At 41.2% G+C, this 9,311-nt stretch overlaps 1 pseudogene; it reads left to right on the top strand.

Moving 5' to 3' along the window:
* Positions 1 to 1,440: 1,440 nt before the first annotated feature.
* Positions 1,441 to 4,436, top strand: LOC129086104 (transcription factor E2F6-like; annotated as a pseudogene).
* Positions 4,437 to 9,311: the final 4,875 nt, after the last annotated feature.

The raw sequence follows: 9,311 nt of genomic DNA, 5'->3' as shown, positions 1-9,311 counted from the left end.
TCTGTTGCAGTGAAATTGTGGTATGTTTTGGACAGAATAATTGCCAGTCACTACAATCAATCACATAGTTGCAATATCAATGTATTTGTCATTCTGGATATTCATTCAGCCAAATTTGTTACTTACCATGGGCCAAGCATTTTGCCAGGAGCTCGGGATATGAAATGGATCCCATATAGTGCTTGCTTTGTGGTAGTAGTAGACAAGATAGACATGTCAACAAATAAAAACATCAATAGGATAATGTAAGTACTATAACAGAGAAGTTAACTAAGGAAACCCATATTTTAAAAGAAAGAACAATGGTTAATTTTATAAATAAAATTGGATTGAGAGGAAGCACTAGCTGGGGAGGAGAGAGTGTATTTCAAACAGCAGGAACTGCGCATATGCAGGCAAGCAGGCAAGCTAAAGCCCGGCATTTTAACAGAAACGTATGTCCTGCAGGCGGGAGTGCCACAGGGGAGCCAGGACTGAAGATGGAGAAACCAGGCTAAGGAAGTTACTTGTGTGGTGTCATTAAAGAGTTTGAAACAAAACAGGGACATAATTACCCTAACCAGGCTGGGAGGTGAATCTAAAGTCCCTAAGACAGAGACCAGGAGAAGATTACTGCAGTGATATTCAGGATGACTTGATGTATTTGATGCTGAGGATCTATGATCCATTCAAAGAGCTATGAATTGGAAAGAAAAGTACGTTCTCTAAAATACAAAAGACTGCATAAATAAAAATGAATTTGCTTAATTAAAACATCTATAAAATGTGCATTGTGTCCATTTAGTAAACTAGTTAATTAACAATGACAAAAATTTCATTGCTTTCAAAACAGTAGGTTAGATTTTCTTACTCCACAAGAGTTGCAAAGAGTGCAAAATTATTGCTGAGGAGTCATAGTCAACCAAAAGCCAAATAATTTCAAAAGGAAGTTATAAAAAGAGCCCTTGTTCATGAAAAGAAATATTACTTTATGGACTTGTGGGTGCATTTTTACTTGTTTCATATGGTGCGGAATGGGGTCCCTAAAAGAGTCAGCATGCCCAGGACTTCTAAGGTCTTAAAATGGCTCTAACCTCTGGCAAAGGAGGTGGAGATAGAATTGGAAGTGCAGGAAGATGAAGAGATTTGTTGGTGTGGTGTTATTGGTTGAAGAAGAAAGTCCGGGAGGAAAGAAAGCAGAATCAGGAATGTTTATCTGCTGTAGTGTAGGTTTTACTTACTGGCTGGCAGTGATCTTAGGAAAACCACTTCATATCTCTGTGCCTCAGTTTCCTGCTTTGTCAAATGCATGGTTGGTCTAAAATCAGCTGGCTTGTGGCCCACAGAAGCAATAAACTGACATAATGCCTTTTTAATTTATTTTTTTTTTATTAAAGTAATTCATTCAGTTTCAAAAGTCAAATAATATATCAAGGCTTGTAGCAACAAAAAAGTGGTACCATGCTTAACCCCTTTCTCTCATTGCCGGGAGCTTACCAATGGGTCCCTGTTCGGGCGCCACGTGCCGGAGTCCCGCGCCAGCAACCTTCAGGGTCCCATTGGAACGGACGGAGTCGGCGCAGTGAAATGATGAGGGGTCGGGTATGGAGGTGCAGGCAGTCTGTCTGCAGCACGCAGGCAGTCCTTTATTTATATTCGGGCATTACGTAAGTTGTGGTTAATTAAGTACTAACATAAATCGGACATCGGTTCTTTCAGTTTCCCTTACCACATAGTCATGGGGTTTTAACGCCCCACTTATTTTTACCTCTAATTTTCTTATAGACTTCTTTAAATGGGGTACAGGGCTTAGTGCTCAATTCTTTTTTCCCCCTGTCCTATTTGTCTCATTCCCTGGAATTCCTGCAACACCATACAGAGGGGCTGCTCTATGAGCAATCAGGCCCCCAAGACGGGGTTTATAACCTTAAGTAAACAGGAAAGTCCCACGGGTCGAGCTTCTGGACACCTGCCTTGCGACTGTCCGTGTCCCTCTGCGACCTTGTCAGACGGCAGGGCTAGGTCGGCTCCCGGCATCCTATGATCTTTCTTGTCTTATTTCCTAGAAAATGTTCTCAAATTTGATCTCTCCATTCTTCTATGATTTTTAAATGTCTACTTTAGTATGTTTTTATCTCCCAGTATTTATTCCTTAGTGCTTTCTTTTTTCTTAACATCCATCCCTTGTTTCTTGAATGCAAGAATAACTACTCCATTTCTGAGGACTTTAATATTTTCATTATAATTTTTCAAGTTTCCTTCTGCATTTTCTTGTGGTTTGTAAGTTTTGGCACCTAGCTTTCATGTTAGACACTTTTCTTAAACATTGGGCAATTCTTGGCTCTGAATTCATTGTTAAGAGTGGGGCACTAAGAAGCTGATTGGAAACTGTGTGTGAACAGAGTTGATTGGTGGCCCACAGGGTGCTGAGGCAATTTGTTTGTTTGTTTTGCCTCTGCCTCTCCTTGCCCTTCAAATATAAGTCTTTCCACTTGAGCTGCCTTGAGGGAATGAGCCTGATTGCCAGAGCTCCTACAGCTGAGGGTAATGGTGGGCAGTGAGGTAGACAGAAAGGCCTATATATTTCATTGTTCAGAATGCAAATTTTGACTTAATCTATTTTTAGTAAAATACCAAAGGCAGGGAAGGCTAAACCCACAGAGATTGTGTTTTAATTAGTTTAGGGGGTCCTTGCTTTAATAATTTTTAAAAACTCACCAGTTGACTCTAACCCACAGGCAGGGAGGCTGGAGAGTCCATTGCTGTAACATACCTAGGTAGACGGGTGTGGGGCACAGTGAGTCCTTACCCGTGTCCTGGGGAAGGTGGAGAGGCTTCCAAGAAAAGGTCACATTTAAACTGAGTTCACTTGTGAATTTAGAATGTGAAACTTTAGGAATATGTTGCTAGAGATCTGTCTTTATATTTTGAGTGTGTGTCAGGGGCAAGAGGTGGTACTGTCATCCAGGGGAATAACCTGATTTGTTGTGCCAACTCTTCCCGAGAAACACTGAGGACAGGGACAGATTCTTATTCTCTAGCTTTCTCACTAGTCATCAGAGGGGTCTCTCATTATTTTATAATTCCCCAAGTCATGCCTTATGGTCGACTGATATTTGAATTCACAGTTTCTCAATTAATCTGAATCTTATTGGTAATATATTTACAAATTATCTTCTAGAAGTTTTTTGCAGAAAACAAATACCACTAGTTCTAATTTTTGCTCTTCTCAGTTCCCAGTGAAATTATCCTGGACTGAGTGCCTGGGCTTTCTCCACTTCCACACCATCACTTGATATGCACAGGGTCTACCCTGAAGCGGCCCTTTTAAGACGCCTTTTCTGCGCCTGAGGGAAGCTGGCTGGCGACCAAGGTATCCTGAGAGTTGTGGGTCACCCTGCTTTCCTCCAGGCTGTGTTACAACTCTTGGAATGGTGGGCATGTTCCACGGTTCAGTGACATGTTCGGCCACAGCCGGCCAGCCAGGTGCACTTTAGAGCGTATCAGGATCTCTGTTTGTGCTTAGCTCTGGGAATGACGGTGTGTTGAGGGTGTCCAGCTGGATCAGGAGAAGACCAGACCAGGAGAAGGCAGAAGAGCTCAGTGGGGGCAAGGTCAAGGGGCTGAGCAGCAGGAGTTAGCAGCAGCCAGCACGGAAACTGACCAGCCTGCTCGTGGACCCAGCAGAGGAGACCCCATCAACGTGGAGGGCTTGCTGCTATCAAAAATAGAGTTTAATTTAGAAGATAATGCACAATAGGTGCCCATGAGAAAAACCCTAAAAGTGAAGGGACCTTGTGTTGATGTATCACTGGCTTATTTAACTCAGAAATGTATGGATCTTGTCAGAAATGCTCCTGGGGGTATTCTTGACTTAAGGTTGCAACAAACCTGGGAGTACGGAAACGAAGAGTATATATCACCAATGTCTTAGTTGGGATCGATACCTAGTTAAAAAAAAAATCTAAGAACCTCATTTGAAGGGTAGGATCTGCTCTCAGCAGTTTTGGAGCAGTGTCCTTGCAGAAGAGGCTGCAGGAGGAACTTTCTGACTTATCAGCCATGGAACGTGCTCTGGATGAGTTACTTAAGGATTGTGCTCAACAGTTGTTTGATTAACAGATAACAAAGAAAACAAAAGACTAGCTAGCATATGTGACATACCAAGATATTCACAGAGTTCAAGTCGTCCATGAAGAGATGGTTATTGCCGTTAAAGCTCCAGCAAAAAGCTGACTGGATGTTCCAGCTCCAGGGAAGACTCTATCACAGTACATCTGTGGAGCACCAAAGGGCCCATTGAGCATTCTATTTGTAAAGTGGAAGGTAATCACTCAAGTGGTTAGGTGTCTGAAGGTTTAGGGACCTCCTCATCTAAAAGCAAACACCCAGAAAACCCTGACAAAGAAGAAAACTCTCCATAGCAAAGTACAGAATTGCTTGATGTGAGCAACTGATTTCAGAATTTGTGTATTGAGTGTTTGGGGGACATTCCATGTGGATGATTATGTATTAAGTTTGAATCTCAGATCAATAAATGACCCATGAAGTTCCCTCATTCTCAGTCAGTAGCAGTATTAAGGACAATAGTGTCTTTGAGTGGTTCATACTTAGATTACTGGATTATTATGGTTTCCACATTCGAAGACAACTCTTTTTATAATTATTCACTGCTTTTTGTTAGTGAAATAGATATCTTGCCTACTGAAATAACTTCATCTCAAATAGTGTCACTAAAACAGACAGGCCTGAAATGGACAGTCCTTTGTGGACTCTGCCTCTTCCTTCAAGGATCATGTACTGTTATCACAAAAGCAACTGCCTTTCATGAGTTCATGCCTGTAATTAGGTGTTGTGCATTGCGTGAGTGTGCACACCCATCTAAATGTGATATCTTTGTATTTATCTGTATAATGTTTAGATTACTTATGTGTGTCTCAGTGAATCTTTTCACCATTGTATAGCCAAAATAATGTAAATAGACAAATTCTCTAATTTCTGTGGTATCTGTAACTTATTAGAATCCTCTGAATGAGGGTAAGAAGAGAGTTTTTTCCAAACTCCTACAGGTAGAAATATCATAAATATGCTATACATTTAAAGTTCATGGGTTTAGTTAAAGAGTTTCAGTACGATTCCCAGTGACAGAATTAGATTTCAAGCTACCTACGGTCACTGCGTCTGAGCAGACTGATGGCACGCCCCACGCCTTTAGGGATAAGTGTAGAAATGACATTGGGCAGTGGCTCCATTGATTAGAAGACACAAACGCAGTCACAGTGGCAGTCTGAAACTATTTTAACCTTTTTGCCGGTAGATTCTGTAATGTGTGTCTGTTGCAGTCGTGCTCTTCAATCAAAGCAGTTTACTTACGAGTTTGTTGTACCCTGCCCTCTCCCCAGCTCTCACCCCGCAGTTTCCAAGTGCTTAGCCAATTGTACCTCACTGGGTAAAAACCATTTACCACCCTGTGCCTCAGTCCACTGAGTAGTTTACCATTAGACTGTGAGCTCCTTGAGGGAATTTGTCTTAATCATTGTAATACCTAGAGCCTTGGCAAATAAGTGCTCAGTAAATGTTTGAACAAATCAGTGAGTCCGTGAACTGTAAAATTAGACTAATAATACTTGGCTTGTCTGCCATACAGGATTCCTGTGACCATCATTCAGAATTGTATTTTAAACATCTCTTGCTTTCAAAGAAAAAATTGAAGCCACTTGGAATTAAGACCATGTATAAAAAGATTTAAAATAGGAATAAAAGTATCAAAATATTGAAAAATAATTCTGAGTGTTTAGGATTCACATACCTCTGTGGTCCAGTGGCTTTTGCCAGTCCGTCCCCCTGCTACATGCTGGCTCCCTCCCCCAGAGCAGTGCCTATTGGCCTTCTCTCCAGACCTGGGGCTGCTAGTAGCGCTCCTTTTTGGGGGGCGTGCTTGGTGAATCTGAGATTTTAGGCAGGAGTGTGTGTATATAGATCAGGTGCAAAGCAGAATTGACAGATGTCAGTTTATATGTGATGGGCAAAACCATGAGAAGATGTGGCTATCTAATGAGGGTATAGCATCTAATGGAAAGGGGAGAGGCCTATGAATATCTATATTTAAAGAGAAATAAGGAAGAAACAGTCTTCCCTGAGAAGGAATAATGGTGGGAGGGAGATAAAGAAGGTAGCCCCCCAAAAACCAACAAAGGAAGTGTTAGGTAACAGCTAGGAATAAGCAGCCAGAGAGGAAATAAAGCAGGTTCCCCCCGCACTGCACTCTAACAATGAATGCAACAGGAGGCTGGAAATGAAAAGGAGACATGTCTCACCAATTAATTCAGCAGCCCTGAGCCTGGTCAGATAAGATTGCCAGGTGTTATGAAAATCACAAGAAAAACCATGATAGTGCAGGAGGAGGGGAGACCTTGAAGTTCTGTATGTCTCATTTCCACTATCTGGGAAAAATTATACCCTAAGAATCCTGAAACACCAGTGCCCTCTGTTCATAGCAGCGTTATTGACAATAGCCAAGTGCTGGAAACAGCGTATGTGCCCATCAGTAAATGAGTGGGTCAAAAAACTGGGGTACATTTACACAACGGAATAATACTAAGCAGCAGAGAGAAGGAATTTCTACTCTTCACTACAGCATGGATGGAACTGGAGAGTATTCTGCTAAGCAAAATAAGCCAGGCAGCAAAAGACAAATACCACATGATCTCAGCTATAAGAGGAACCTACTCATCAAAACAAACAAACGAGCAAAATAGAACCAGAGGTTGGAAACAAAGAACAGACTGGCAGGGACCAGAGGGGAGGGGGGAATGGGATAAGGGAGAAAAGAAGGGGAAAGGCCTAGTTAAAAAGCAAGTATAAATGATCCATGGACATGGATAACAGAGTAGGAATTGACTGGGTGAGGGGGGTGGGCAGGACAGGGGAGAGCAACAAAGGAAAATTGGGATAGCTGTAACAGAACAATTAAAAAAAAAAAGGAAAGCCTTTGAAACTGTGTATTGATCTCAAGGTCTAGAGTGAGGAAGAGGAGGGGAACCTAGAAGCTGGCTACAAGCATAAAACCCCTAAAATCCCAATAGTCAGTGCACTCAGACTAGCTGGGTACCCACTTGCAGCTTCATGATTAAATGTAATGTGTTTCATAGAGAAACTTACTACCTTATTTCCACTATATGTGGGGCACTCAGACTAGCTGGGTGCCCACTTGTAGTTTCATGCTCAAGATTATTTCATAAATAAATTTGCTATCATACTTCCACCATACGTGTTGTCTGTCACTTGAATTCTTCTCTTGTGAGCAAGGCAAGAATTGAGGAAGGGGAGTCCCCTAACTCAGGTCTCCGCGGTACCAGAAACATGACCAAAGGTAATAGCATTGTTTCTGAGCAGCAGTTCCTTACTTGTGAAATGTGACAAATGTTCTACTTTACAAATTGGTCCAAGGGTAAAATGAGATCGTGTGAACAAAAGTTCTTTGTAACCATAGATGCGTTATATAAAGGAGTATTTCCCGTCACTACAAAACAAAGAAAAAGAAAAAAAAAATGCCACTTCTGCCCTTGACAAGTGCTGCCTGTCCATAAACCCTTAGAGGAATAAATTCTAAAATGCAAGGCTCACCTCATACGTCCACACTGCCCTTTCCCTTTTGGCCTTTAGAAACGTTATCATTTACTTTTCTGACTTCTGACTTCCCTAATTTTGACTGGCTGAGGAGGAAAAGAGTGAACAGGAACACAGGAACTTTTGTCTTTGTAGAACAAGAGAGACTTTAATATAAAGAGTGTTTTGAAATTGTATTTACCTTCAAAAGCAAACTAGTCAGTATATCAAAGAATGCATATCTACAAAATGGTCAGGGCAACCAGCTTATTAAAAAGTGACCCTATCTTATCTGTGGGTAGAGCAGGGCAAATACAGTCAGTTCCTGGGAACAAATTGCTTGCTTATACTTGAGGGCAGAGACTTCATCATCATAAGCCAGGCTCCTGGATTAAGGTTTCATAGGTGCGGGAGAAGAGAGAGGCATTGTATGGGCTTAGTAAGTGGGAAAAGTCATCACAACTTTTCCAGTAGGGAAAGCTTATGATTTCAGGTTATGCTATCTCTTTCTCTCTAGTGTCTCTCTTCAGTTCATCAATTGGCTGGTCACTTCACCTCTCTGAACCTCTGTTTTCTCATCTGTAAGGATGCTAGACCTGTACTGCCCACTATGAAATCCACTCACCACATGCGACTATGGAGTACTTGAAACATGGCTAGTCTAAATTGAGAGGTGCTGTATGTATGAAACAGGTGCTGGATTTTGAAGATTCAGTACAAAAAAAGAATGTAAAATACTTTATTCATAATTTCTATTGAATATATATTGAAATGATAATATTTTGGATATATTGGCTTGGATAAAATATGTTATCAAAATTAGTTTCATTTTCATTGGCTTTTTAAAATGTGAAAACTGGAAAACTTGGAATTACACATGTGATTCTCATTGTAGATCATTTTTTATTGCTATTGAACCGTACTCCCCTTAATGGTATATGAGGTTTCTCTTAGCTCCCCAATTCTATGACCCTAAGTATTCTTTTAAGGTCTGATTCCCTGATAGTTACTCAGGAGAGGGAATAATTCAGAGCACATTTAAAATAATTCTTTTATTTTAATTCTGAAGGTCAGAATCTCATTATAGAGGTTAAACTTAAGTCAGTTGCAAGCTCTTGAATTAACATATCACATTAACACATGACATAATTAATGTCTGATCTATCTGGCTCAATAAACATGGATAATTTGAAAATAATAAGGTTGGATCAGCTTTTAAACTAACAGGATATAAATAAAAGTAAGGTAGACCTAGGTGAACTCATTATTTCATTTTAGTGAAATTCCTAATGTATCCTGAATTTTCAAGATTCTTCTACCAAGGAAGTAGGACATAGTTTCTTCCCCTGCCACTGACCTCTAAAAGCTGTTGACTTGTGCCCTGGCTGGTGTGGCTCTGTAGACTGAGTGCTGGCCTGCAAACCAAAATGTCGCTGGTTCACTTCCCTGTCAAGGCACGTGCCTGTGTTGTGGGCCAGGTCCCCATCTGGGGGCATGCAAGAGGTAACTAATCAACGTTTCCCTCACACGTCAAGGTTTCTCTCCCTCTCCTTTGATCTTCCTCCCTGTCTCTAAAAATATATAAAATCTTAAAAAAAAAAAAAGCCCTGACCAGTGTGGCTCAGTGGGTTGGCATCGTCCCACAAAGTGAAAGGTTGCTATTTCTATCCCTGGTCGGGGCACATGCCTGGGTTGCAGGTTCAGTCCCCAGTCGGAGTGCATGC

Source organism: Pteronotus mesoamericanus, unplaced genomic scaffold (genome assembly GCF_021234165.1).
Source record: "Pteronotus mesoamericanus isolate MK-2021 breed Mesoamerican mustached bat unplaced genomic scaffold, CSHL_Meso_final scaffold_36, whole genome shotgun sequence".
Classification (NCBI taxonomy): Eukaryota; Metazoa; Chordata; class Mammalia; order Chiroptera; family Mormoopidae; genus Pteronotus; species Pteronotus mesoamericanus.
Note: the sequence above shows the minus strand (reverse complement) of the source record. Positions and strands in the feature narration are given on the sequence as shown.